Source organism: Eschrichtius robustus, chromosome 16, assembly GCF_028021215.1.
Source record: "Eschrichtius robustus isolate mEscRob2 chromosome 16, mEscRob2.pri, whole genome shotgun sequence".
Classification (NCBI taxonomy): domain Eukaryota; kingdom Metazoa; phylum Chordata; class Mammalia; order Artiodactyla; family Eschrichtiidae; genus Eschrichtius; species Eschrichtius robustus.
Genome location: NC_090839.1, coordinates 6,274,050 through 6,302,010, shown reverse-complemented (window position 1 = coordinate 6,302,010; position 27,961 = coordinate 6,274,050).

Sequence of the window (27,961 nt, the reverse complement as noted above, 5' to 3'; positions counted from 1 at the left end):
CTTGGCGGAGTGAGCCCTGAAAAACGGCAACAAATGATTAGTGTGTGCATTTCCAGAGCTGCCTGACAAGTTACCCCACAGACCCGGGGGCTTAAAACAACACCTGTTTATTAGCTCACATTTATTATCTCACTGTTTTTGTGGATCAGGATTCCAGGCCCAGTTTTGCTGGGTCCTCTGTCCAGAGCCTCACAAGGCTAACAGTCAAGGTGTTGGCGGGGGCTGGGGTTTCTTCGGGTGCTCGGGGTCCCCTCCTAAGCTCATGCGGTTGCTGGCCAAATTCATTTCCTTGCAGCTGTGGAACTCATGGCAGCTGGCTTCTTCCAGGGCAACAGGAGTGCCCTGGGGCTATTAAGAATCTGCCTCCTTCTATCTCTCATCTCTAGACCCTCCTTTAAAAGGCTCACCTGATTAGGTCAGGCCCACTCTGGATAATCTCCTTTTGATGAACTCAGAGTCAACTGTTCCAGGACCTTAATTACATCTGCAAAATCCCCTCACCTTTGCCTTTTTTTTTTTCTTTTTTTTTTTTTTTTTGCCACACCGCACGGCATGCGGGATCTTAGTTCCCTGACCAGAGATCACACCTGTGCCCCCTGCACTGGAAGCATGGAGTGATAACCACTGGACGGCCAGGGAATTCCCTCACCTTTGCCTTGTCATGTAACATAATCCCAGGGCTGACATCCCATCATATGCACAGGTCCTGCTACACTCAAGGCAAGGCATTTACACAGGACTTACCGCAAGGGAAGAAAATCCTGGGGCCAGCTTAGAATTCTGCTTACCACAATTAGCACTCCTAAGGCCCTCCTGTCATCCTGTGTTTTAGTCTGGGGGCAAACTAGAGAAACTTAAGCTGTTCCCAAGGACTCAGACTTGGAAAGAAAGATCCCATCTATCTAACCAAACATTGGCATTGAATGTACTTTTGAATAGATGAACAAGCAGCTTCATCCAGAAAACGTTGATTAATGAGCTAGTTCATTCATTTGTTCCTCAGGTAACGACATCTCTGCGGACCCCTGGGCTCAGTGCTGAAATGTGGATTCACGCGGGTACTGATAACAGTGGGATCTTTTATGAAGCACTTACTACAACCACTGCATCTGTACTCCATGGGTTAGCTTCTGTAATCCCACGGCAACAGTGTGAAGGATGCACTAGGGTTACCTTCACTTTGCAGAGAAATTGAAGTAGAGAGAGGCTGTTTAACCTGGCCAAGATTGCACAGCTAGAAAGCAGCAAGGCTGAGACAGGGGTCCAGGCATTTTGGCTCCAGAGCCCACGCACGCACCACACCAACCCTATCCCCCTTACCACCACCAAACATGCTCACAGCTATGAGGTCACTTGGTGCGGAGTTGGGCAAGCTCCTTTCCTCTCTCCGTAACTGCTTCTCTCTGGACTCTCCCTGGACAAATGGGGACATGTAAGGGGACGAAGGGCAAGCCTGCTGGAGAGCTTTAGCTCCGGTCACGTGCCACCGCCATAGGAGAAGCAGCCGTGGTCCCTGGTCTGAGCGTACCTTCCATGGTCCAAGCCTCCAGTGTCCACATCCTCCGCCCCATCAGGAGATTCCCCAAGGGAAAGGGCTAAAGAGAAGGGACTGGAGTTTCTCCACCCAGAGCTGAGCATTGCAACTGCCCCTTGCAGCCACTGCCCTGCTTATCCTTTCAGCAGTTCGGGCCAGTTCTGGGAATTGTCTGTGCATCAGAAATGCACATGGTAGCCGTGGGTTGGGTGTCCCTCAGCCCCACCAGCCCCACCCGCTTCTTTTGCTTATTTGTTGAGGACACTTTTTCTTGCAGAAGGATTTAGGGAAGTGGAGGGCAGAAACCTTGATGAGAGCATCTGGACACGTCTGGTCCCTTGCAAAGCTACCTCTGTGCAGCAGTGGAAGATAGAGGCCGGGAGTTTGGGTGTGGAAGACCCAGTGACCAGGTGCCAACGCTGCAGCCCTGGGCAGAGCTACTCCACTGCTCTGGGCCTCGGTTTTGCCAAGTAAGGACAGTGTCAGTCTCTGCTTTAGAGGGTTACATTTGGAGGATCACGTGAGATAACGTACATGGAGCACTTAACACCATGCCAGCGGCTGGTAAGCTCTTGGGATCGTGAGTTGTCATGATTCCTGAGCAACGTGGCTTTCTTCTTCCCAGAAGGCAAAGGCCCCAGCAAAGGCTGTTAGGTCTCTCTTTCCTCTAGGTCCCTCTTCCTTCCTGCATGCACTGCAAACAGGCCACGGGCCTCACATGGCGGGATTCATCCAGGTCCCTACTCAGCCCTTGCTGGCCCCCCAGCCCCGCCCCCTGGCCACAGTGATTAGGCACTGAACAGAAGCTGGGCCGATCAAAATCCTTCCCTTTCAAACTGGACGTGAGAGACAAAAACTCATCGTGCCCTCACAGTGCCTGGCCTGTCTGTGAGTTGTGCAAACCTGGGATAATTTACTTCTAGTCATCTTATCTGGTCTCTGCTTGGCTGGGAGCTCCCTGAGGGCAAGGAGACCAATGTCATATTTGCCCCTGTGTGTCCAGTACAGGGCTCAGTGGGTGGTTAATTTGATGAATGAATGAATGAGGGGTTCTGCTTCCTACTCCTTTTCCATGGATGCTGAATCACTGCTTTCTCTCTGGAGGCTGCAGCCTTTTTTTTCCATTCTTTCTTTCTTATTTATTTATTTAAAATTATTTATTATTTATTTATGGCTGCATTGGGTCTTCGTTGCTGTGCGCGGGCTTTCTCTAGTTGCGGCGAGCGGGGGCTACTCTTCGTTGCGGTGCGCGGGCTTCTCATTGCGGTGGCTTCCCTTGTTGCGGAGCACAGGCTCTAGGCGCGCAGGCTCAGTAGTCGTGGCTCACAGGCTCTAGATCGCAGGCTCAGTAGTTGTGGCTGGCGGCTCTAGAGCACAGGCTCAATAGTTGTGGCGCACGGACTTAGCTGCTCCGCGGCATGTGGGATCTTCCTAGACTAGGGATCGAACCCATGTCCCCTGCATTGGCAGGTGGATTCTTATCCACTGCGCCACCAGGGAAGTCCCTTTCTTATTTATTTTTAACTTTTCATGAATGGACTATTTAAAACCTGAGAAGAGGATAAGAAACTCCCATACAACTGTTCCAGCTTCAACAATTGTCATCATTCTGACTTTCCTTTCCCATATTTCCTTCCCTCTTTTATCAGGGGAGTGGGGACAGAGGTGCTGGAATATTTTAAAGCAAATCCCAGACATTGAATCATTTCACCCCAAAATACTTCTGTATGTATCCTTAACGGATAAGTATTTTTTCAAATAACTGTAATTCCACCATCACACTTAACTAAAACAGTAATAGTTTCTCAGTATCACATAATATCCAGTCTACGTTCAAATTTCCCCCATTATCTCAAAAACTCGTTTTACAGGAGGTTTGCTCAAATCCTGCCAAGGTCCATTCATGTTGAGGTTTATCAGTTGAGATTTTTTGGTCTCAAGTGACCGAAACCGAGTTCAAACCAGCTGAAACCAGGAAGGGGAATTTGTTAGCTTCTGTAAGGAAACCGAGAAATGGGAAGTTAAGGGGCACCAGGGATACTAGATCCAGAACCCAATCCAGTCAGGGCTGTTTCTCTTGCCCCTGCTTCTCTCGGTCTGTATTTATTTTCTCAGACTGTTCCAGAGAAGCTGAGATCATGACCTCAGGCCGTTGCTTGCATACATTCTTTGTTTTGTGAGGACAGAAATTAGTTTTCCTCTCTCCAGGCCTGATGGAAAGTCAAGGGTTTTGATAGGCTCAGCTTCTGTCCAGTGCCCACAGTGTATGATTGTGGTTGTTGATATATTTAGGAGCATTTCCTAAGCATTGGGAAATTAAGGAGCACAGGTCTGGTGTTAGATGAACTGGGTTTAAGAACTTCCCTTAAATTTTGGAATAGTGAATTTTCTCATCTACAGAAGGAATCAAAAAGACTCACCTTGTTGAGTCGCCATCAAGGTTAAAGGGAATAATATAAGCGAAGTCCCTGGCACATGTTAAGCCACTGTATTATCACCCCCTGCTGCAGATGGGGAAACTGAGGCCCTCAGCTCGGGAGAGATGCTCGGGGAGGGGTAGGCAGCCCCACATCCTCAGCTCCAGCCCTGGAGCCTTCCATATAAGCTTTTTTTTTTTTTTTTGTCTTTCAACTATTATAACTGTCTTTTGTTTTTTTTTAACATCATTGGAGTATAATTGCTTTACAATGGTGTGTTAGTTTCTGCTGTATAACAAAGTGAATCAGCTATATGTATACATACATCCGCATATCCCCTCCCTCTTGCGTCTGTCTCCCTCCCACCCTCCCTATCCCACCCCTCTAGGTGGTCACAAAGCACCATGCTGGTCTCGTTGTGCTATGCAGCTGCTTCCCACTAGCTATCGATTTTACATTTGGTGGTGTATATATAAGTCCATGCCACTCTCTCACTTCGTCCCAGCTTACCCTTCCCCCTCCCCGTGTCCTCAAGTCCATTCTCTACGTCTGTCTTTATTCCTGTCCTGCCCCTAGGTTCTTCAGAACCAATTATTATGATTTTTTTAGATTCCATATATATGTGTTAGCATATGGTATTTGTTTTTCTCTTTCTGACTTACTTCACTCTGTATGACAGACTCTAGGTCCATCCACCTCACTACAAATAACTCAATTTCGTTTCTTTTTATGGCTGAGTAATATTCCATTGTATATATGTGCCACATCTTCTTTATCCATTCACGCTTTTGATTTACCACCTTCCCTGGGAAGTGACACCTCTGTCCTTCCCCTCCAAGTCCAATGCCTGCATCCACCCAGCCCAGCTCCAAAGCCCGGTTAGCCTTGACAGGTGTGAGGTCTTTGTTTTTGTTACATTTTTTCCCCCTACAACCTTCAACTTTGCCTTTGTCTGAGCAGAACAGCCGTGAAGGCAGAGAATACACTGGGCTTCTCCCACCTTGCCTCTCCGCCAGGTGTTGCCTCCCATCACACAAAGCCTCTGCTGTTATCTTTTCGGCCAGAGGCCGTGGAGGCAGCCAGGTGTGGGTCAAGGACTCAGGCTTTAAAACACCAGGTCCGAACTCTCACTGGTTTTCCTCGCCCTGATTTTCTGGTCTGGGGACAAGAGCCTCTGGGTTTGAACCCAACTAGCTGACTCCATTTGCCTTTTCGAACAGGGAGGCTGAGGGTCCTGGGTTCTTAAGCCCGACTGCAGAGACACAGATTCTTTCTTGTCATCTTCATTCCATCAGCTTTGAGGGGGCGGCGCTGTGCAGTCACCTGGCCGTGACCCCTGCCAGGCGGCCACCTCAGGCTCTGAGAGGCATGGAGGGAGGGTCAGGAATGCCAGCCTGTCCACCACCAGCTCACGCACGTCTGGAAAGCAAAGGCTCTGCCTGCTTTCGGGGAGACACTGAGGGCAGAAGAAACTTCTAGGGGCTTTCTTTTGCCTGTTATTTATTTATTTTTTTTAAAATTTTTTAAAAAATTATTTATTTATTTATTTTTGGTTGTGTTGGGTCTTCGTTTCTGTGCGAGGGCTTTCTCTAGTTGCGGCGAGTAGGGGCCACTCTTCATCGCGGTGCGCGGGCCTCTCACTATCGCGGCCTCTCCTGTCGCGGAGCACAGGCTCCAGACGCGCAGGCTCAGTAGTTGTGGCTCACGGGCCCAATTGCTCCGCGGCATGTGGGATCCTCCCAGACCAGGGCTCGAACCCGCGTCCCCCGCATTGGCAGGCAGACCGTCAACCACTGCGCCACCAGGGAAGCCCCTGCCTGTTATTTTTAACAGAAGAGTCAGGTCACTGAAGTTAGACTGCTTGCAATCAAACTCTCATTTTCTTCCATCCTCTGCTGGTTAAGTGACCCTGGCCAAGAAATTTAGCCTCGTCAGGCCTCAGATTCCTTCTCTGTAAACTGGGGGCAATGGTAGTGTCTTCCTAACAGGGCTGTCATGAGAGTGAAATGAGCGAATGCACGGTGCACACTCAGCAAGCATCAGCGGTCACTAATCACACCATAGGGCCCGTGTGAACTGGCCTGTCCTCCTCGCTGGCCCCGTCCCTCACTGCTGCAGCCACACTGGCCTTCCCTCCCTTTCTGACACATACCAGGCTTGTGCCGGCTTCAGGGCTTTTCCCCTCGCTGGTTCCTCCTGGGAAGAGTTCCCCAGATCTTTGCCAGGCAGGCCCTCACCTTCTCCCTGCCTCAGGTCAGAGGTCATCTCTTCCAGGAGGCCTTCGCCCACCCCCGGCCTTGGCACTTTCTCTCTCACGACCTTGTTTTATTTTCTTTGTAAACTTTATCCCCTCTTGAAGTTATTCAGTGTATTTATCACTTTGCTTGTATATTTTCTGATCCACCCCAGCAGAGAAAATGTCCATTTTCAGGAGCACTATGCATACCCCTGAGTGCCTAAAAGAGCGGCAACATGCAGTAAATGGTCAATAAATGACTGGAATGAATGAATGGATAGCTGTATAGAATATCAGCTTAAATACATACAATCAAAGCTGATGCTGGTTCAGTTTTACTGTATTATGTGCCTGGCAGTCTGAGAAGCCCTTTGTGTATGTTTCTTCTTCTTTTTTTAAAAAAATTAATTAATTAATTTATATTTTGGCTACATTGGGTCTTTGCTGCTGTGCGCGGGCTTTCTCTAGTTGAGGCGGGCGGGAGCTACTCTTCGTTGCAGTGCGTGGGCTTCTCATTGCGGTGGCGTCTCTTGTCACGGAGCACGGGCTCTAGGCGCGTGGGCTTCAGTAGTTGTGGCTCGCGGGCTCTAGAGCGCAGGCTTAGTAGCTGTGGTGCATGGGCTTAGTTGCTCCGTGGCATGTGGGATCTTCCCAGACCAGGGCTTGAACCCCTGTCCCCTGCATTGGCAGGCGGATTCTTAACCACTGCGCCACCAGGGAAGTCCCTGTTTCTTCTTCTTTTTTTTTTTTTTTTTGTAAATTTATTTATTATGTATTTTATTATTATTTTTTAAATCAACAAGTATTTATAGCCTCTTACAATTTCTTTTTTTTTTTTTTTTTTTTTTTAAACATCACCTTTTTTGACCAGGATTCTTTCTTTCTTAATTTATTTATTTATGGCTGTGTTGGGTCTTCGTTTCTGTGCGAGGGCTTTCTCTAGTTGTGGCAAGTGGGGGCCACTCTTCATCGCGGTGCGCGGGCCTCTCACTGTCGCGGCCTCTCTTGTTGCGGAGCACAGGCTCCAGATGCGCAGGCTCAGTAATTGTGGCTCACGGGCCTAGCTGCTCCGCGGCATGTGGGATCTTCCCAGACCAGGGCTCGAACCCGTGTCCCCTGCATTGGCAGGCAGATTCTCAACCACTGCGCCACCAGGGAAGCCCCCTGTTTCTTCTTTTAATTCTATGACAGCCCTTCATGGTAGGTGCCCTTGTTGACTTCATACCACAGATGAGGTAACAGTCTCAGAGAGGTTAAGTAACTTCCCCAAGGTCACACCTTGGGTAAGTAATAGTGACTCAAAAAGGCTTGAGTCTGGGTCCCTCTTGTGAATGAGGTCCTGGAACTTTGAGGGAAGCAGAGAAGAGAGTGTTTGCGGGGCTTCCCTGGTGGTCCAGTGGTTAAGACTCCGAGCTTCCATTGCAGGTGGCACGGGTTTGATCCCTGGTCGGGGAACTAAGATCCTGCATGCCGCATGACGTGGCCAAAAAATATATATATATATATATTTTATGACTGCTTTGATATAAAAATAAATACATTAATATTAAATATTAAAACATTTTCTTCAACCTAAAAGGTCATTTGTTTCTTCTGATTCTAAAAGACTCTTTAAAACTTTTCTCATGGGCCTACTGTCTAGTGAAGAAGTCTGCTCTGGAGGAAGGTCATTTTATAGAAACACAGATTAAATAATCATAAAATCCAGTGACAGATGACAGATAGTTTTTAATATTAAAAAAGAAAAAAATCTCGGACTTCCCTGGTGGCCCAGTGGTTAAGAATCCACCTGCCAATGCAGGGGACATGGGTTCGAGCCCTGGTCCGGGAAGATCCCACATGCCACGGAGCAGCTGAGCCCGTTGCGCCACAACTACTGCGCCTGCGCTCTAGAGCCCATGCTCTGCAACAAGAGAAGCCACCGCAATGAGAAGCCCACACACCGCAACGAGGAGTAGCCCCTACTTGCCACTAGAGAAAAGCCCACGCGCAGCAACAAAGACCCGACGCAGCCAAAAAATAAAAAGAGTGTTTGCGTATCCCCATGAGAACAACAGTGCTAATGCGTCTTGTCTAAAGCACGCTTTTATTCTTCACTAATTATATTCACATCCAAAATCATGTGTGAGCTCCTGTGCATAGGTGATGTGTAGGTGGGATGGACATTTCTGTCCCTCTTTCACAGGCAGGAAAACCGAGGCTTAGAGCAGAGATGGGTCTGCTCAGCGTTCTGGGGCGTATATGGTTGTCACACTTGAGAAAGGTCTTGGCCGGGACCCTAGCCCTCTGGGGGGCCTCCCTGGACCAGCCTCGGTCAGATGCTGATCCTCCGTCACGCTGCCGACATGCTCCCCGTCTGAGCATCCCCAGTGTGTCACGGTTGCTCACTGCATTGTCTCTCCCGCTGGACCTGTGTGGTGGCCACCAGACCAGTGGTTCTCAACCAGGGGCAGTTTTGCTTCCACCTCCAGGGGACATTTGGCAGTGTCTGGAGACATTTGCGGTTGTCACAACTGGAGGTTTGGGATACTACTGGCATCTAGAGAAGCGGCTAAAGCCTCGATAATACACAGGGCAGCCTCCACAGCAAAGAAGTATTTGGTCCAAATGTCAACAGTGCCTGCTCTAGACACAGCAGCTGTTAAGCACTTGAGATGTGGCTGGACCAAATGAAGACAACAGATTTCAAAGACTTCGTATGAAAATAAGAATGTAAAATATCCCATTAATAAGTTAAAAATGTTGACTACCTGTGGAATGATATTTTGGATATATTGTGTTAAAACAGATGGCGAAAATTAATTTTACCTATTTTAAAAAATGATTTTAATTGTAGCTACTAAAAAATGTTAAATCGCATATATGGTTCGCATTACATTTTGAATGGGCAGCACTGTGCTAGATGGTACATGCCATTTGAGCAGGGGTCTGTCTGCATCTCTCTGGGTTTGCTCATCGTTGTAAATGCAACACTGAGCAGAGAGCTGACACATGCTGGGTGCTTGGTGTAGATAGTTGTGGGAGAAGGGAGGAAGGAAGGAAGGGAAGAAGGAAGAAAGGGAGGGTCAACACCGCCAGGAGCTGCCCTGCTAGGACCCCCAAGAACCCATTGGTGAGCCCAGAATTCTCCCTCCAAATCCAGTATTTAAGGCAGCTGCCAAGGACAGCTGCTTCCTTCTAGAAGGTGCCCTGGCTGCCCACTGTCCCTGATTCCCTGGCCTGGCCCTCCTCTGGGTCTTCTTGCCCTGTTTCCTCCCACTCCACCTGGCTGACAGTAATCTTGGGTGAGTCACTTAATCCCTTGTTTTGTAGCTTCTCCCCTTGCAACCTGCCCCCCTTCTGGTCCCCATCGGCGGGAGGTTCACTTAGATTTTTAGAGCTATCTGTCTGAGTCAGGATCCTCTGGGTTCTACATCCAGACAACAGGGAAGCAGTCGCAGGCTTTCTGTGACTTTAATTATCTTTAGCAAATGGGTTGATCATCCCCACAGGAAAAAGGTATGAGCCCCAGAACACGTATTTGGAAACGTCTGTCCTGTCCTGATAATGGGCTTTCTGGGAATACGGCTAATTCTTCATCATTACACAACACAGAGGTGATTGAGCAAGTGTCAGACGCAGTGAACGCCAGCTGGATTTGACCGGATTCTGTCCCCGAATATTAAAAACAGGTCAATTTTCTTCTCAGCCCTCTAAAGATTTGTAGATGGGCTGGGCATGGCTTCGTGGGGACGACTGATTCTAGGTGGCATCGAGAGAGGATGTCCAGAGGGGATCTATTTTAATCAGGAACACCAAGTAGCTACACGATTGTCAACACCTACCAGCCTGGCCTGGAAATTGGAATTTACAGACAAAAATGACAAGTCTGTTTTCATCTAAATGTTCCTGGGATTTTTTTGCCCTTAAAAAAAAAAAAGTCTGACTGTGAGAGACAACATGCACATGCTATGGCAAAATGTAGGAAAATACAAAGAAAAAATAAAACTTACCCAGAATCCCATTACCCAATGATTATCACTGCAAACATGATATATTTCAGCCTTCTCTTGTACATAAATATTCATAATTTATTGTGTGTAGTATTTTACAATATTGCTATCAAACGGCCTCTGCCAGTTTAAACTTTTTTTTTTTTTGCTGTACATCAAGAACGTTTTGTCATCTCATTCGATAGTCGACATCAATTTAAATGACTGCAGAGCCCTTCACTAGGAAAGCAAACCAACACCTACTTAAAGAACTCCCCATTGTTGGATATTTAGGCTGATTCCAACTTTTTGCTCTTGTAAATAACTCTACAATGAACATCCTTGTACATAAATCTTTGCACACATCTCTGATTATTTCCTTAGGGTAAATTCCTAGAAGAAAAATTACTGGTGAAATGATTCACACATAGTAAGACTTTTTTTTTTTTAAAGCAGCTTTATTTTTATTTTATTTTTAAAATAAATTTATTTATTTATTTTTGGCTGTGTTGGGTCTTCGTTGCTGTGCGTGGGCTTTCTCTAGTTGCGGTGAGCGGGGGCTACTCTTTGTTGCGGTGCGCGGGCTTCTCATTGCAGTGGCTTCTCTTGTTGCGGAGCACGGGCTCTAGGCGCGTGGGTTTCAGTAGTTGCGGCACACGGGCTCAGTAGTTGTGGCTCTCGGGCTCTAGAGCGCAGGCTCAGTAGCTGTGGCACACGGGCTTAGTTGCCCCGCATCATGTGGGATCTTCCCGGACCAGGGCTCGAACCTGTGTCCCCTGTATTGGCAGGCGGATTCTTAACCACTGCGCCACCAGGGAAGTCCCCGTAGTAAGACTTTTGATAAGTACTGTCATGTTAGTCAGGAAATTTTATGATAAATAACATTTCCTATAGCAATAGAGTCTTTTCTCTCCCACTCCCCTGCGACTTTGCCAGTCCTGGTAGATACCAATTGAAACACAGAAAAAAAAAAAAAAAGTAATAATTCTACCGCCTCGAGAAAAACACTGTTAACAATTTGGTGAATATTTTTTCCAGACTGTTTTCTGTGCACATATGTTTGTAGATATATGTGTGTTTTTCAGATCTGGAATGATGTATACATAGTGTTTTGTACCCTGATTTTTGAATTCAGTATACTGTCCTTATCTTTTATGAAGCATCCTTCTTTTCCTTGACTCCATCCTATTTTACTGGAAATCTGTACTGTAGCATACCTCATCAGTTCCTTGATGCTGAACGTATAGACTGCTTCCGACTTTTCCCATATAAATGGTATGGGAGTAAATTTCCTTCATTATCCATAGTTTCTAAGTAATTCCTTAGAAACAGAAAATGCTAGAACAAAAACAATGCACATTGTAAGGATTTTAATATATGTTACAAAACTCAGAAAGACCAAGGCCATCTTCCCTCCAGTAATCTGAGAGTTGCATCACTGTGTGTTTCTGTTCTTTTTAATATTGCTACTCTAAACGGCATGAAAAGTTATCTCATTATAGTTTTCACTTGAATTGCTTTGACTGCTAATGAATTTAAACATTTCTCATAAGTGTATTGCCCATGTGCATTTCTACTTTTGAGATTTGTCTCTCATTTTTCTTTAGCCATTTTTATTGATCTGTGAGAGCTTTGTATATTTTGAGAGTCTTAATACTTTGTCATATATGTTGGAACTATTCTTCCTAGTTGTTATGTGTTTTTAAAATTTTATTAGTGGTGGTGTTTGATGTCCTGGAGTTTTTAATGTTTGTGTTGAATCATTTTGTCTTTTCCTTTGTGGTGTCTTTTGGGGGAATGATTTTTAGGGCTCGTTGCCACAGTGGACAGTTAGACAGATATCCAGACTGAGCTAGATGATGTCACACGTGTACAGTGAATAAAATGGCCTTTGATTTTGGGGGAGCTGTGACGATCACTTGGCAGTGCAGCCAGTCAGTCAAAAGCCCTCTGTCTTTCTTAATTTTTGTTAGGAATCTGTCCCTAACCATGTAGCAGAAAGAGCACTGGGCAGAGCCAGGGCCGCTGACCTTGGGCCGTGCTGCTAACTCACCACAGAGCCTCCGTCCCCTCATTTCTAGAATGAAGGAATGATCAGGACCTTTTCCTTTCACCCCTACTTGATCATAGGGTGACCTAAAACAGGACCCTGAAAACCACTCCCCAGTGAAGCCTGTGCTAAGCATATAAAGCCAGACCCCCCAAAGAAAGACAAAATGATGACATCATATAAACATTCGAAATTCCTGGATGTCAAGAAAGACCACAGATGCAATGAAAAGAGAAAGAACAAGCTAGGAAGAATATTTCCAACCATTACATCATGAGATCTCCCCGACCCAGCCAACGGATAATTCCTGCTCATCTTCGCTCAGAGGGTGGGGGAGGGTGACAGGAGCCCGGCACACGGCAGGGCTCAATGCAGGCTTCTTATTCTCGTGAAGGAATGAACGAAATCAATGATGAAACCTGCATCCTAGGCGGTGTGCGCGCCTTCCATTAAATTGAGCAGAGATGGAACGCCTGGGCCGGGGAAGGAAGTGGTTTCACTTCTGTTGTTTCCTGCGGGGTCACTGCAGAACCTCTGAGCTCATCTGGAAAATGGGTTTAGAACTGTTTACTCCCTCAATTCCAGCCTCCTCCCTCCCAAGGGATGTCAGTGGGATGAATCAGAGCATAGGTATTTTGGCCCAGCCATTGTTTTGACAATAGGAATGATTAAACAGATAGTTTATTTATATTATTCTCGTCGTTTGCACCCACATGTCCAGAAGAGCTTTGTTCATAGGTGTACACAAGAAGGGGACTTTCTGCAAAGTCAGAAACCGGTTGTGGGAAGAAAATGGGGGCATCGTCGAGGCAAAGGAACTTTTATTTTTTCACAGGGTTCATTTTCACTTTAAACTGGTTCTTTTCTGCTCTTGTGTGGCCTGGAATGTCTGCTGAACTACAGGCCTGAGGAAGGACTCGAGTTGCAGCATGAAGGATTGGGTCAGATGTCAAGAGGGACTTCCTGGTTAACGAGACTGTGTGGGTAGAGGAAAGAGCGAAGGAGGAAAGTCACACCACCTCCTTCCCTGTGAGTAAGAGGTGGTTAGCTTGGAGACACTCCAGTGCCTGTGGGTGAGACCCTCTCCCCACCTTCCCAGAGGCCTGGGAAGCAGCAGTGGAGACAAAGCACAGCCCTGCTGGGAGGTTCCTGAGAGAAAATGCAGCACCTCCCTCCCGTTTCACAGGTGGAGAAACCAAGGCAGGACTGTGCAACAGCTATTTACCAAGGACCTCCCGTGTGCCGGGACTGTTCTGAGCGCTAGGGGTATAGCAGTAAGTGAGACAGATGACTAGCAAACAAGGTCAGGAGCACAGAGTGTGATGTTGGGGAGTGATGGGGCTGGACTGGGACGGGAAGTGATGGGGGAGGAGGGGTGGAAAGCAGCCTTAAAGGAGTGGTCACGGTCATGCAAAATGAAATGACTCACCAAGATCGCACGGAGATACAGTCAGAGTCTGGTTTCCTGACTCTTAGTCAATGGCTCCTCTGGCTCCTCCAGGGTGTTTTGGTTGCAAGTGACAGAAAACTCAACTCGAAAAAGGCTTATGCCCAAAGAAACTTGATTGACTAAAAAATCTGAGGGTAGATCTTGTTGCAGGAATGTCTTGATCCAGGTTTTCAAACAATGTCACCAAGCCCTGCCCTCTCTCCATGTGTCTGCCTCTTCCACGGGGATTTTAGATCTCAGGCTCCTTGTGGGAGCAAGATGACTCCAGCAGCTCCGGGCCTGCCTCCTGAGAGTCAAGCTCAGCAGGACAGGTTGCTTCTCCTTCCCTAGCAATTTGAACGAAAGTCCTGGGCCTGACTCCCTCGGCCAATTTTGGGTCACAGACCAATTTCTGAACCACTGGCAGTGGCTTAGGGGACATTCAGCACCAATTGTCCAGGCCCGGGTCGCAGGCCCACCCAGGAGCACTGGGCTGAGAGAAGGGAGAATGTGTTCCCAGGTGAGTCCTGAGCATTGTTGGCAAAAGGAGGAGGATGGATTCAGGCCAGCCCAGACCCAGCCGTGGCGGCGACGTCATGCTGCTCTCCACGCTGTAGCCCCACCAGCCACTTCCCCAGGCTGTATTGGTCGCTGACTGTGTTCTTCCATCTCTGTTTCCCAGAGCTCAGCCTTCAAGATATAGAAGATCCTTTTTTTTTTTTTTTCAATCCTCCAGGATCTTACAATTTACTTGAGGAAACCAATCCTATATCCTTATTTTCATCCTGTCTTTTTGTGGTTTGCTAATGACATGAATTTTCTGTCCACAAAGGGAAGGATGTCTGTGGACTGAAGGAGTCAAGTCAGGCAAGGGAGGCTTCTAGTGCATTTCAAAGGGTGGGTTGTATCGGGCAAGGGTTTGCAGAGGGTAAAGTTCGATACTGCGTGCAGGATGCCGGCTATGGTCAACTGCACGCATAGCCATTTGATGATGGTTTGTTGGGATACATGGTTGGGATTTGTATAGTTCTTGTACCACTGGTACTTTACAAGATTATAAGGTAGGAACCAGGCAAATGTGTATTTTAGTAGTCCAGTATTTACTCCAAATTTGTGTTCAAAACAAATATGTTATTAACTTATCAGACCTGGATAATATGGACAGGGATGAAGTGAAAATTAAAAAGAAAAAAGGAGGGGGAAGAGTCAATTTAAAGAAAGCTCCTAAATGGTTTGCAGAAATGGCGAAAAATATCGTAATGAGAATGAGTCAGGTTTGGGAAATGCTGGTCTAGAGCCTGGATTCTGGGATCTTACTTGGATTCCAGCGTCAGACCCAGTGTGCGTCCGCGATGCAATTTTGGGCAAATGGCTTCACCTTTCTAAACCTTCAGCTTTCTTACCTGAAAGATGGGGCTGAGACTGGGACCAGCTTCGTGGGGTGTGGCGGAACCCTTGAGACAGATAATGTGTGTGAAACACTTAGCGTGGTGTCCGACGCGAGTGAACAGTCATTCAGTTAGCTATCAGTAATCTGTTATTTTTCACAGGAAAGGGAGGGAAGGCAGCCCAGTTAGCAGGCACGGCAGGAGCAAAGGCCCAGAGGTGGGAATGGACATGGCAGTTTGGGGCCTGCTGTGCGTGTGGGATCTTGTGGAAGAACAGCAGGGGTGATTTGGGGTCCTGAGGGGAGAATGTACCATTTGAATGGAAACCCGAGAAGGTGAATAAGGCTCCTTTGTGGGTTGGGACTCACTGCTCCCTCCCGAATCTTTCCCCTCCCAGCTGACCACCCATCACTACCATCCTCCCTCTCCCAAGTCGAGAGCTGTCTGTGCAGGAAGATCCTCAAGAACTGGGGTGGTGCTCCAGAGAGTTAATCGATGTTGTTTATCTTTTACATGCCATTAACCACAAATTAGCTGATTCTTTTGTGGCCATAAATTAATAGATTCCATTAGTAAACAGTCAATTACAGGATGATTACTTTTTCTCCCTGAACCGCGGGTTTTTTTATAGTTATTTGAGAGCATTTGATGCCGTCCTCTTCCCACTCCCGGTCTCCTTTCTGCGTTCTTGGTTCACTGGACCGGATCTTCCAAATGGACTGCAGAGGCTGTGGGTGGGTGGCGTGGATTCTCTCTGTAATGAGCTTGTAAGCAGCAGCCTGTTTGTTTTGCAGAAACAAAACCGACCGAGATTTATGTTGAAGAGAATTTTTATTTCCAGCACAAACCAAAACAGCAAAGTTTCCATCTCCTTTTATTTCTGTGTATGCCATAAACATATTCTATTTGTGTTTTCTTCAATATCTTTCCTACTTATTGGGCCTCATTCTGGTAAACCCCTGATAATCTTTTTTTTTTTTTCTCTACTTATCCATCCATGCATCTGATCATCCATCCCACTATCCATCCATCCCACCATCCATCCATCAATCCTTCCATCCATCCATCCATCCATCCATCCATCCATCCGTCCCTCTAACCGTCCATCCATCCATCTTACCATCCATCCATCCGTCCCACCATCCATCCGTCCGTCCGTCCGTCCGTCCATCCATCCATCCATCCATCCATCCATCCATCCATCCATCCATCCATCCCTCTAACCGTCCATCCATCCATCCATCCGTCCCTCTAACCGTCCATCCATCCATCTTACCATCCATCCATCCGTCCCACCATCCATCCATCCGTCCGTCCGTCCATCCATCCATCCATCCATCCATCCATCCATCCATCCATCCATCCATCCCTCTAACCGTCCATCCATCCATCTTACCATCCATCCATCCGTCCCACCATCCATCCATCCATCCATCCATCCATCCATCCATCCATCCATCCATCCATCCAACCATCCATCCTTCTGTCTATATACATCCTTCTATCCTTGGCTGGAATTTCCAAGAGGGACACTGATCCCACTGTATCCATCTGCCAAGTCCTAAAGTATTCAAGTAGTGAGATGGAGTTAGTCTTTGGAACCCATAGCCATAAATCTACTACAGGGATGGCAAACCTAGTGCCCTCAGGGGATAGGCAGGTAACTTAAATAACTGAAAGCAAAAAAATGTCCCAGGGCTTCAGTGAACTGTGGGGTTGTAGCTGTTCCTAAAGCCTTCTAATTCAAATTTAAAAACAAAATGCAGTATCTATAGACCTTAGGTTTGTGACTTTTGCTGTATCAGTCAGAATTCTTTGGTTGCAAGCAATAAAAACAGACTCTTCTAGTAGGCTGAATAATAGTCCCTGAAGATGTCCATGCCCTAATCCCCAGAGCCTGTGTATATGGTATCTTACATGGTAAAAAGGACTTTACAGATGTGATTAAGAATTTTGAGATAGGGAGATTATTCTGGATTATCCAGGTGAGGCTGATGTCATCAGAAGGGAGGCAGGAGGGTCAGAGTCAGTGGTAGGAGATGTGAAGATGGAAGCAGGGTTTGGGGTGATGCAGGGAAGGGACCATAAGTCAAGGAATGAAGGCAACCTCTAGAAGCTGGAAACGGCAAGAAGTGGATTCTGCCACTTTCAGAAAGAATGCAGCCCTGCCATCGTTTGACTTTAGTCCAGTGACTGATCTTGGACTTCAAACCTCCAGAACCATAGGATCATAATGTGTGTTGTTTTAAGTCATGAAGTTGATGTTAATTTGTTACAGCAGCTGCAGGAAACTCACCCACTAACAAAACAAACAAACAAAATTATTGGAAGGCCTTTTAGTAGCCTCCAACTCCAACTCAGAACAGAAACTCAGGAAAGACCATAGTCAGGGAGAGTTCTGGGATTTTAGAGAGCAAATCTGACGGATGATCCCTTGGGCACCTCTGCTGGGATAAAATCAGCATTTCCCATCCTTGTTTAAGGCTGCTCAAATTTCGCATTCCTAGGAGAGGCTCTGACTGACTGAGCTTGGGTCGCCTCAGACTGGCCGCCTCACTAGAATGGAGTTCCCCAAAGCAAAATCAGGGCCACCCTTGAGTGACTTGTCCCCTCCGTGCCCAGTCAGCTCTGGCCAGAGATGGGGCCACAGACCACAGGTATGGCAGTGGGGACCCCTCTACAAGGACGGGGGGCTGGGCAGATGCTCCAGCATGACGTAAAATATTCCATCCTTGGCAAGCCCAGCCATGGGTGCCTTCTAGTTGCACGTCTGAATTCTCAGCCTCCAGGAGGGCGATTCAATCCTTGTGACCTTAGCCTGCAGTCTCAGCCCATGCTGATTCTTGCCGGGACTAAAGCACCCACCTCCTAACCAGGCCTGGTCTTGGGTCTTTTCTCTTCAGCCTCCCACCTTTCCAGCACGGGTCCAGTTTTCTTCTTTAAATAGAAACATATTTAAACAGGGATTTTCAACCTCAGCACTACTGACATTTTGGGCTGGCTCAGTCTCTGTCCTGTGTACTGTAGGGGGGTTAGCAGCATGCCTGGCCTCTGCCTGTGAGATGCCAATAGCACCTCCTCCAAATTCTGGCACCAAAAACGTCCCCAGACGTTGTCAAGCATCAGGGGCAAAACCGGCCCCGGGTGAGAACCACTGGTTTGAAGCCTTACTTCTGTCCCTTTCCACCACCTCTGCCACCACCACCAGGATCCAGGCCACCATTCTCTCATCTCAGCAACTACAGGAATCCTCTCCTTGGTCTTTCCATTCCCTCTTGACCCTTCCAGTCTATTCCCCATAACCTGCTGGAGAGAGATTTCCTAGAAAGCAAATCTGGTGTCCTGGCACTCCTTTGTCGAAAAAACCCTTCTGTGGAGTTCTACAGAGGTCCTTGACAATGTCCCAGCCACTCACCATGTTCTCTGAGATCTGTCTACTTCCCCAGCCTCGATCAAATGACCCCAATATCTTCCTCCTTATTCTCTACGCTTCAACCATATCTGGAACTTCTCCACATTCTTCCAATGGATTTTCCCACCCCTGGGCCTTTGCACTTGCTGTTTCCTTTGCCTGGAACACTCATCCTGCCACTCTTTGTTTGGTTAACAGTTACTCATCTTTGAGGCCTGTTTCAGTTAGGAATGCTTTTGTTTAGTTGTAATGACATAAAAACAGACAGTCTGGAGGCAGTTGGTTTCTGGGTATTGGTTCTGTGACTCAGGGCTGTTATCTCTGGGATCCTCTTGGCCTTTCCCTCAGGGCCACAAGATGGTTGCCTGAGCTGCAGACATCCCATCCCTATTTAACGCAGGAAGAAGTAGGACAGTGGAGCCAACAGACTTCAGCTTGCATCTCATTAGTCACAATTGTCCCATGGCAATCCCTGCTGCAACAGAGGCTGAGAAGGTAGGTGTTTAATTCTGGCAGCCTTGATAGAGGGAGTAAGTAAAGGAGAATGGAGTTGAGACTGCTATCCATTAAGTGTTGTCTTAAATGTCACTTCCTCCTGGAAGCCTCCCCTGATTGCCTAGGTGAGGTCAGCTACTCCCATTACATGCTCTCCTAGCACCCTATACCTCTCCTTCATACCCTTATCACAACTATAATTTATTCATTTACTTGTGTGTTTGATAATGGGCATCTGATTTTTTTCTTGGTCTGTGATTTAGTGAGTTCACTCCTGTTTCTCCGGCCCAAGCACGGTGCCTGGTATACAGTAGGACCTCAATGACTATTTCTTGACTTCCTGCTGCCAAATAATTCCTGCTAGAGCACAGAGAGTCCCTGACCCTGTCTGGCCCAGGACTTATGTTGCCTCTGAGCGGAAAGACAGCCTCTTTTAGTCATCAGCTTTCCCAGCAGTGGCCGGCCCTGTTTTGGCACGTTTTCTACCCAGCCTCAGTTTCTGGAGCAGGTCCACCTGTGTTTCAGCTGCATGTCTGTCGGCCACGTGCTGATAAGGAGCGGAAACTTGTATGCAGATCAGGTGTGAGATACGGCACTGGGAAGCGAGGCTGCTTCTGGTGGGGCTGCCCCTGGGCTCTGGGAGGATGGAGGTTCTGAGTTTCCTGGGACAGAAGGCAGGGCCCTGCCTCCTCATCCCGTCCCACCTACCTGCCAGCTGGGACTTCTGGGTTTCCTTATTATGCCCATTTATTGATCCGGTTGTTTTACCGTGGGTTTTATATTGTTTTCCCATCAGACAGAGTAACATCACGTGTTCACACCGTGCATCTTTGTTGAGTGCCTGGAAACGTGTGATGCTGCAGATATGGGGGGACACAAAACGGAGGCAGTTCTTGTACCCTTGGGGGCGGTAGTCTGGTTTGGCAGACAGACACCGGCATCAGTCAAAGACATAAATAAATGTAAAACCACAACTACCTCAGGTCCTGTGAAAGAGAGGAAATGGTGCTGGAGGGCCCAGCAGAAGGACATCACCCAGGGAGGTTAGAAGGGGCTTCCCGGAAGCTATGATGACCAAGTTCAGAGAGGAAGGAAAACCGGAGTACAGCAGGTGAAGGGGCCAGGAGGATGTGTTCCGGGTAGGGGGATCACACGGCAATGGCCCTGAGGGGCCAGCACGACAGGCTGAGAGTGGTTGTTTCCTGGGCTGCAGATGGAAATTCCCTTCTCAGTTAGTATCCAGGGGTTGGACACTGGCAGATCCATGAATGCCATGGGTTCACCATTTATTGGGAACCTACTGGGCCCCCCAGCCTGGTGCTGTGCCCAGGGCTCCCCAGATGAGCAAACATCCCTACCATCCATAACTTTTCTCAAACGGGCAGAAGGGGTGGGTGTACCTCACCGATGACAATAAGGAAGTCTGCTCTTGTTCAGACTTAAAGCTGTTTCCAGGCAGATGGCTCAGTCTGCCAGGTACCTTGGATGCTGGCCGTGGGCAAAGAGTTTAGCTGATGCACCCCTGGGGCTCTTCCTACCAGGAGCAGGCCAACAGTTTCCCAGGCAGGGTGAGTTCTGAGTTTATTCAACATCCAAAAGATCAAATCAGAAAAAAAAAAAAAAAAAAAGAAAGGAAAAGGACAAGTTCTTTCAGCCACATCCAACATAGTTAAACAAGCATTTCCTTTCCCTATGGATTTTCTGGTCAGTTGTGAATTTTAGTAATGCCACAAAAGGCTGACCCTTTTGGAGGAAGACAGAAATTTCACGTTTGGTCACCAGAATTAAATGAAGAAACTGGTGGATGTCCCAGTGTGGTATCTCATCCCGGGGGTCTTACTTAGTGTGTTCAAGCTGATTCACGTGGCTGCCACTGGAGAGCTTTCTTCTCGCCGTGACAGGCAGGACACTGGGGGGTCTGGGGGGAGATTAGGAGATTTGGGCACCTCCGTGGCGTGCTGGTTTTGTTTGTCCCTGCCTGTGTTCCTGGCACTTAAAAAAAGAAAAAAAATTTCTTTTTAAAACCTGGTCATTTAACCTCTTTGGTTACAAATGTCTTTCATTTCTCCCAAAAGAAATGAAAACACACATTGCCATGTAATGATGTTTACTAAAAAAAAAAAAAAAAAGCCCCAAGTAAAATCAATAGACCCAATCTGGATAAAATAGATCATTCAGCGACTTCCTTGTGAACTGTGCCCCTTAATCCCTGCCAGCAGCCCATGCACTTTGAGCTCTTTGGCATTTATTTGTTTTACTTTCTTGAAAGTGCACAAGTGGGGAGAGGCAGGTCCATAATCGTGCCGGGTGAATAGTGAGGACACATTCTCCGAATAGCTCATCAGAATAGCATCCATCAGTAGAAGTTTTTCTTCTCGGCTCATGGCAGTGGATCAAATATTTAAATGTGATTTTTAGACATAAAGGCACATGAAGAGATTTGTTTGATGAAGGAGGAGTGATTTAGAAAACTCTGCTCCAATGATGGGGAAGAATTTTCCGCTGGGATGAGGCTAACTCACCTGCAGCACATTTTGCCTGAAACCTTAATGCCCCCTTCATGCTTTCCCAAAGCAAAAGACCCCATTGGCCAGATTCCTTGTTGGCGGCCGGGGCTGGACCCCACCAGTGGGTTTGGGGACTGGGGTGCCCTTTGCCCTTCGTCCTGACAGCACCTGCCTCCCCATGGATGATCCCCTTGGCAGCTTTCTGAGTTGAGTGCTGACAGCTCCGATTTGCCAGCGAGGTGGGGAGAAATCAGAAATGATCCATCCACCTGCTCAGTGTAGTGGGAAAGGACCTGACAGGGCCTTCAGTCCGCTCTGGCGTCTCAGCAGCAGCAGCAGCAGGAAACGCTAACGGGAGCAGACAGCTTGGGGCTAGGGCTGGCTGCACCGGAGTGGGGAGAAAGGAACGGGACAGGCTCTGATGAGGGCACGTCAAGAGGATTCAGGCGAGACCCAAGAGGGCGGTGCCGCCAGAGCATCCTCTTGGGAGCCGGGCACCTGCCTCCCCTGGGTCGAGGGTTCCAAGAGAGGCATGACCCCAGGGGTGGTCTTTCAACTGCGGCTGGTAACCGCAGTGTAATTTGGGGTGGTCCCCCGATGGACGTTTTTCATTTAGAAAAATGCAAATTGGTGAAAACACCGTTAGCACTCCAAACCCATGATTTTGGGTTCTGGTTTTATTTTTTTCTAATAGAAATATCAATAATCTCTAATTGTGAAGGCTCTGCCGCAAGCCAGGCATGTTGCTAGGTAGGCATGTATGCTTGTATGAATTTATGTACACACATGCACGCCTCTCTCTCTCTGTATTCCTTTTAAGACTCTGAAGAGCCCTATGAAAGGTTACCAGCATCCCCACGTTACAGATGAGGAAACCAGTACCAAAGAGCTTAAATCCATTTCTCAACACTCATCAGCCCAGCGGTTGACTTTTATAACCCAGTAATAATAAATCCTGCTTCTTTCTCCTTACAAATACCATCCCTGGAGGTGCTCAGAGGAAACCTGTTGATTAATCACTCTGTCAACTCATGACCCTTGTGTTTTTTCAGTCCTTTTTCTTGAACCCATTCTATTATGATTTTGCTTATTTAAACCCTGCTCATCATAGTTGTACCGGTTTCTACACCAGAGCAGAGCTCACGGTCCCTCTTCCAGAAAAGCCTGCTTTTCTACATTTAGGAAATAATGATGGAGGTAAAGCACAGGTGATTTGATCAATCATGGTTGAGAAAACAACGTTTTACCGTCTGTGGGGTCAGTCCTAAAGCAACCACATTCTCACTCATGCTTGAAACCTCAGGCAAGGCATCTGCAGTGAGGAAAGGAGCCCCTTCCCCTCAAAATGCTCTCTTTAGAGTATCAACTCCCAGCGCTCAGACTCTGCACGGGACAGAAGGCTCTTTCCCTCCTCTTCCTTTGGGATCAGCAATTGGCCCATTCACACCCAAGACCTGTCTGGTAGCCCTGGAAAACAGGCCGTGCAATGCACGCGCGCACACACACACACACCCCCCCCACTCACGCATCACACACGCATGTGCCCCCATTCTCACAGTGCCCTCAGGCACGTGGGCACACACATGCACACTCGCGCTCACACTCACTTGTAGTCATTGACACACCCACCCACACACGTGCACGCACACAGATGCACTCAAAGTGGTGACCACATGCGTGCATTTGGAATTCACAGTCAAAAACCTCGTGGGACTGCACGTGGGGCAGGATGTGTTTTAGCATCAGTCAGTCCTTGGCTCACCTGAATCCAGCTGAATTCATCCAGAAGCCACTACCAGGTACCAGGCTCCGTGCAGGGGCCCCGGGGGGACCAAAGTAGGAGAGAAGCAGCCGGTGAGGTGAGGGGAACACAGACTGATGGGCAGATCGGGACCCACATCTCCCAGCGCTCTCTGGGCCTCAGTTTTCCCATTTGTAATGAGTCGATCCCTTCACCCCCTTCCATCCTGTGGTGACAGTGAAGCTCCTTTCCAGGGAGACGGGTGCCTTCAAATCCAAGGTGAAGCCTTGCCTCGCTTGCTCTGGGAAAATCGAGCAGGGGAGTGGCTGGGAGGCAGCTGGTCCCTCACACGTGCACCTGCTGAGCCAAACGCTTGGGCCCTGCCCCCCAGGGGTGCCATGGTTCAGTGGTTAAGACACAGGCGCTGGGCCAGGCAGCCCGCATTTGAGTCCTGCCTCTGCCGCTTGCAAGCTGGGTGACCTTAGGCAAATTGTTTGACCTCTCTGTGCTTGTCTTATTTGCAGCCCATAGACAGACCCCCCACCTTGTGGATGAGCGAATTCGCGGGAAGTTCTGGGAACAGCACCTGGCCTGTATTAGCTCAGTATCTCACCTCCCGCCCCCATTCAGACCTGTTCCCTGACTGCTTCCTTTACACGGTCACACGTCGGCTTACACCCAGCTCCTGGGAGGGGCTCGCCCTGACCTCCTGGCTAACATGGCTTGTCCCCGTCCCTTTGTTTCATAGCATCCAGTCACAACGTATGACTTTATGTGGGCATTTATCCCTTTAATCTTTAAGCTCCCCAGGAGCAGGGGCTGTGTCTGCTCTGCATGGTGTCCCCCCAGAGCCTGGCAGTGTGTCTGGCACACAGTAGGCGCTCAATACTTTGATGCTAGAGCACTTTGCAGTGACCTTGATGGATAGAAAGAGAGGCAAGTTCTTCAGAGCAGAGCAAGTAGGGCCCAAAGCTCCTTAGGAGATGTGCAAATACGGGAGGAAAACTAGGGCTTGGACTCACAGCAGCCCCCTGTCTCGAGCCCCAGATAGCTCTCTTTCTCCTCTCTTCACCCCCAGCAATCACAGCTCATCAGTTGCACGAGAAATGTACCTCCCGTGCGCCGGGCTCTGGGCTGCAGCAGTGACAGCAGGGCCCGCCCGTTTCCTGCTCTCGTGGCATCCAGCTGCTGTCGGGCGGAGACTGACAGTAAACCAGAGAATGTCTGGGATGAGTGTCAGGAGGGCCACGTCGGCTGTGACGAGAGGGCATGGTGGGGCCCACCCTGCTTGGGTCAAGCGGCTTCTCTAAGGACCACCTCGTGCTGGCCGGGTGGTGGACAACTGGAAGGGCATGAGGGCCGAGGGAACAGAGTGGGTGAGCGTCCTGAGGCTGGGAGAGGCACAGGAACCGAGAGGAACTGAGTGGGGGGGGGGGTGGGTCAGGGAAGTTGGAAAGTCAGTGTCAAGAGAAAGAGGTGGGCTTGGGAGGGTCCCCAGGAGGGAGAAGGGGCCTTAGAGCCGGGGGTGGGGGGACTGGACATTCTCAGAGTGCGAGGAAATGCCATCACCCCGGAAAACAGGGAGCAAGGCCCTTGTTTGGGGTGCACTGGGACACACGATGGAGACGTAGCGGTTTATCCATAGAGCAGTGGGGTGCCAGCCAAGACATTTAATCAAGGGAGGGATGTGATCAAATGTGCTCATAAGTGTTTTGCAATGAAGGGAACTTTGTGACCCGCACGGGGTTTGACGTTCGAGGCCTAGGACTGTTTCTTGTCACCTTGCTCATCAGAGGATGAGAAGCAACAGGGGCAGCTGCAAGGACGCCACCGGCACGTGACCCCTGGCGCCTCGGGCTTCTCCTTTCCGCTGGCTCAGAGGAAAGAGGCTGCAGTGAACATCGGCACTTTCTCATCCAGGCTGTGGGCAAGTGGGCCTCGGTTTCCTCCACTGCTCATCTCAGGGCCTGCCCAGGTGGTCAGGTGCCCGCTCTGGCCACCCTGCTGAGGCCACGCGTGCCTGAGGCCGCCCCCGTGGTTGGAGCACGAGAAGCTGAGAATGGGTGTCGGCGGGGCCGCAGGTCCCTGACCCACGTGGGACGTCGACCATCCCTGAATAAGCCATCGCTCTCGGCCCCCCAGAGAAAGGGTAGAAGGAGGGAACTCCCAGTCAAACAGGGAAAAGCTGGAAGCAGCATCAAAATCCTCCAATAAGACAAAGGATAAATGCACACGTAGGCTCCAGCCTCTGTGGTAGGAAGAATGATGACTCCCAAAGATGTCCGTGCCCTCATCCCCAGAACCTTACTGGGGATGTTGTTACCTTACGCACTCACCACTGGCACCCTTCCCCCAGCTTCTGCCAATGAACATACTCTCTAAGTAGAAACGGCTTCCTCTGCAAGTGCAGTCTTAAGACAAACCCCAGCCTCGCTTCCATCTGACTTACCCCTGGGCCCCTCCTCTGTAGAAATTCTGAACCCCCTTTGGCTAGACTTGACCTCAGGAGAGCCGTGACTCTCCTCTGTCCCTCTCACTCACTTTCCAGTTGCCCTTAGAAACTCACAAATCCCTCTGGAATAGCTCCTGCCCGGTGGCCACCTCTTCCACTACCTGTGGTCCCAAAACATCCCTGCACCTTTAGGCAAATCCCTTCCTAACGTGGCTGAGCCTCTGCTTATTCATCTGCAGATGGGACACTTCCCCTGACCCGTGCTGGTAGGTGGGAGCCTCCTTGGGGAGGTGGGCGGGGGGTGTCCGTTGAAGGGGGAGGTGAAGGCAACACTGATTTGTCTGCTGCAGCCCTTCCGGGCTTCTGCTGCTTTTTTTCAGTGCTTCTGAAAAAACTGTGCTCTTAAGTTTCCCTGCCCCTCTTGGAAAAGGCTTACCATCTTATTGCTCAGAGGAGCGGCCAGGGGGAAGGTTCAGCGTGAAGGATTCAAATTCCCCAGTGGTTTTGTCCAAGACAGAGTGAGGGTCCAGGGCAGGGAGGAGGTGGCTGGAGCGGCCGTGGGCTGGGGCCAAGGTGAGGACGGTTCTTCCCGGCTGGGCTCTCTGGCACTCGTAACAGGCCGGTGCTTATCTCCCCGAATCCTTACCCGCCTGCCTGCTGAGATTTCCACAGGCCATGGGAGTGGGGACTTTCATCCCCCTATACCTCGTGTACCAGTCATGTCTGTCCCTGGTGCCTGCACATAGTAATGGAATCAAAGAAGGAACATGTGGTTCCCCCCACCGCCCCATCACTGGGGACCGCAACCTCCCAGGCCCGCACCCAGGTTAACCTGCCCTCCCAGGTCCTCCCCCATCTGTTCTTGGAGCTTCTCCCAGGGCCTTTATCTCCTCGGATCTGTGCCCATCACTGGCTGGCACGGGAAGGGGTGTGTGAGGAAGAGGGGAGGCAAGAGCCTGGTATGAGTAAGAGCCCTTGGTTCCCTTCAGATGTTTATCTGTCCATTTCACAAACCTTCCCTCTGTGGAATAACCTGTTTGGTGAAAAAGGCCTTCTTTCCTCATTTTATGGCCGGGAGGTGTCATCGGATAATCACTTCTGAGTGCTGGTCTGGGGCGAGGGTGGGGCAGGAAGAGCCCCTCACCCTGGGGTGCCAGCTGCCTCTGCCGTCCCCCACTTTAAGGGGCAGTGAGTCTGGGGTGAGAGATGGGAGTTGGGAGGGCCACCAGGTGCAGGAGCAGGACGTGTCTCCACTTGCCACTCAGCCTCTGCCTTTTGAAGTGAGATCACCTTTCAGACTAGGCTCCACCCACCACCGTCCCTTCCCCAGGAAAAGTGGGGTGCCCCTGCTCCAGCCCTCTCCTCCCCACATACACCTGCACTGCACCCCACCCCCGCACAACCCCCGCCCCGAGCTTCATGTATTCCTGTGCATTCACACGATGGGCAAGAATGCATTGTCTGGACTTCCCTGGTGGCGCAGTGGTAGCCCGAAGAGTAGCCCCCGCTTACTGCAACTAGAGAAAGCCCCCGTGCAGCAATGAAGACCCAACACAGCCAAAAGTAAAATAATTTAAAAAAAAAAAAAAAAAGAATGCATTGTCTGCCCACATACATTCATCTGGGCTTCTCCTTAAAGTCAAGTCCAAGGTCATTTCTGGAGAAGAAGATCCACTCTTGTTGTAGAATCACTTGTTTATTGATTAATTCATTCAGTAAATATTGATTTACTGCCAACACTGTGTGGGCTGCCGGGTCAAGCCTGAGATCAAGAAGAAGGAAGTGAGTACATCAGACACCCAGCTTGTAGGGGAGAGGAGGCTTTAGACAGACACAGAGCAGGAGTGAACTGGGCACCCGCTGCATGTCAGGAGCTAAGTGCTGTACCTCCGGCTCCCTCTTTAATCTTCATAGAAACCCAATCGGTAGGTTGGTTACTCTCATCCCCATTTAGGGCACTGAGGCCAGGAGGGGTGGAGTGACTTGCCTGACATCACACAGCTGGTAAGTAGCAGGGCCTGGATTTGAACCCAGGCTCCCTGGCTCCAGAGGCCACACCTGTAACCAGGACCTTGTACACCCCAATGATAAGATCCTACTCACCATGAGAAGGGCTGGGTAATTCTGGGTAATTCTAGAAAGGGGACCTGATTTAGTCTGGAGGTCATCAAGAGTGCCTAAGGAGGGACTTCCCTGGTGGCGCAGTGGTTAAGAATCTGCCTGCCAGTGCAGGGGACACGGGTTCAAGCCCTGGTCCGGGAAGATCCCACATGCCGCGGAGCAATGAAGCCCGTGCGCCACAACTACTGAGCCTGCGCTCTAGAGCCTG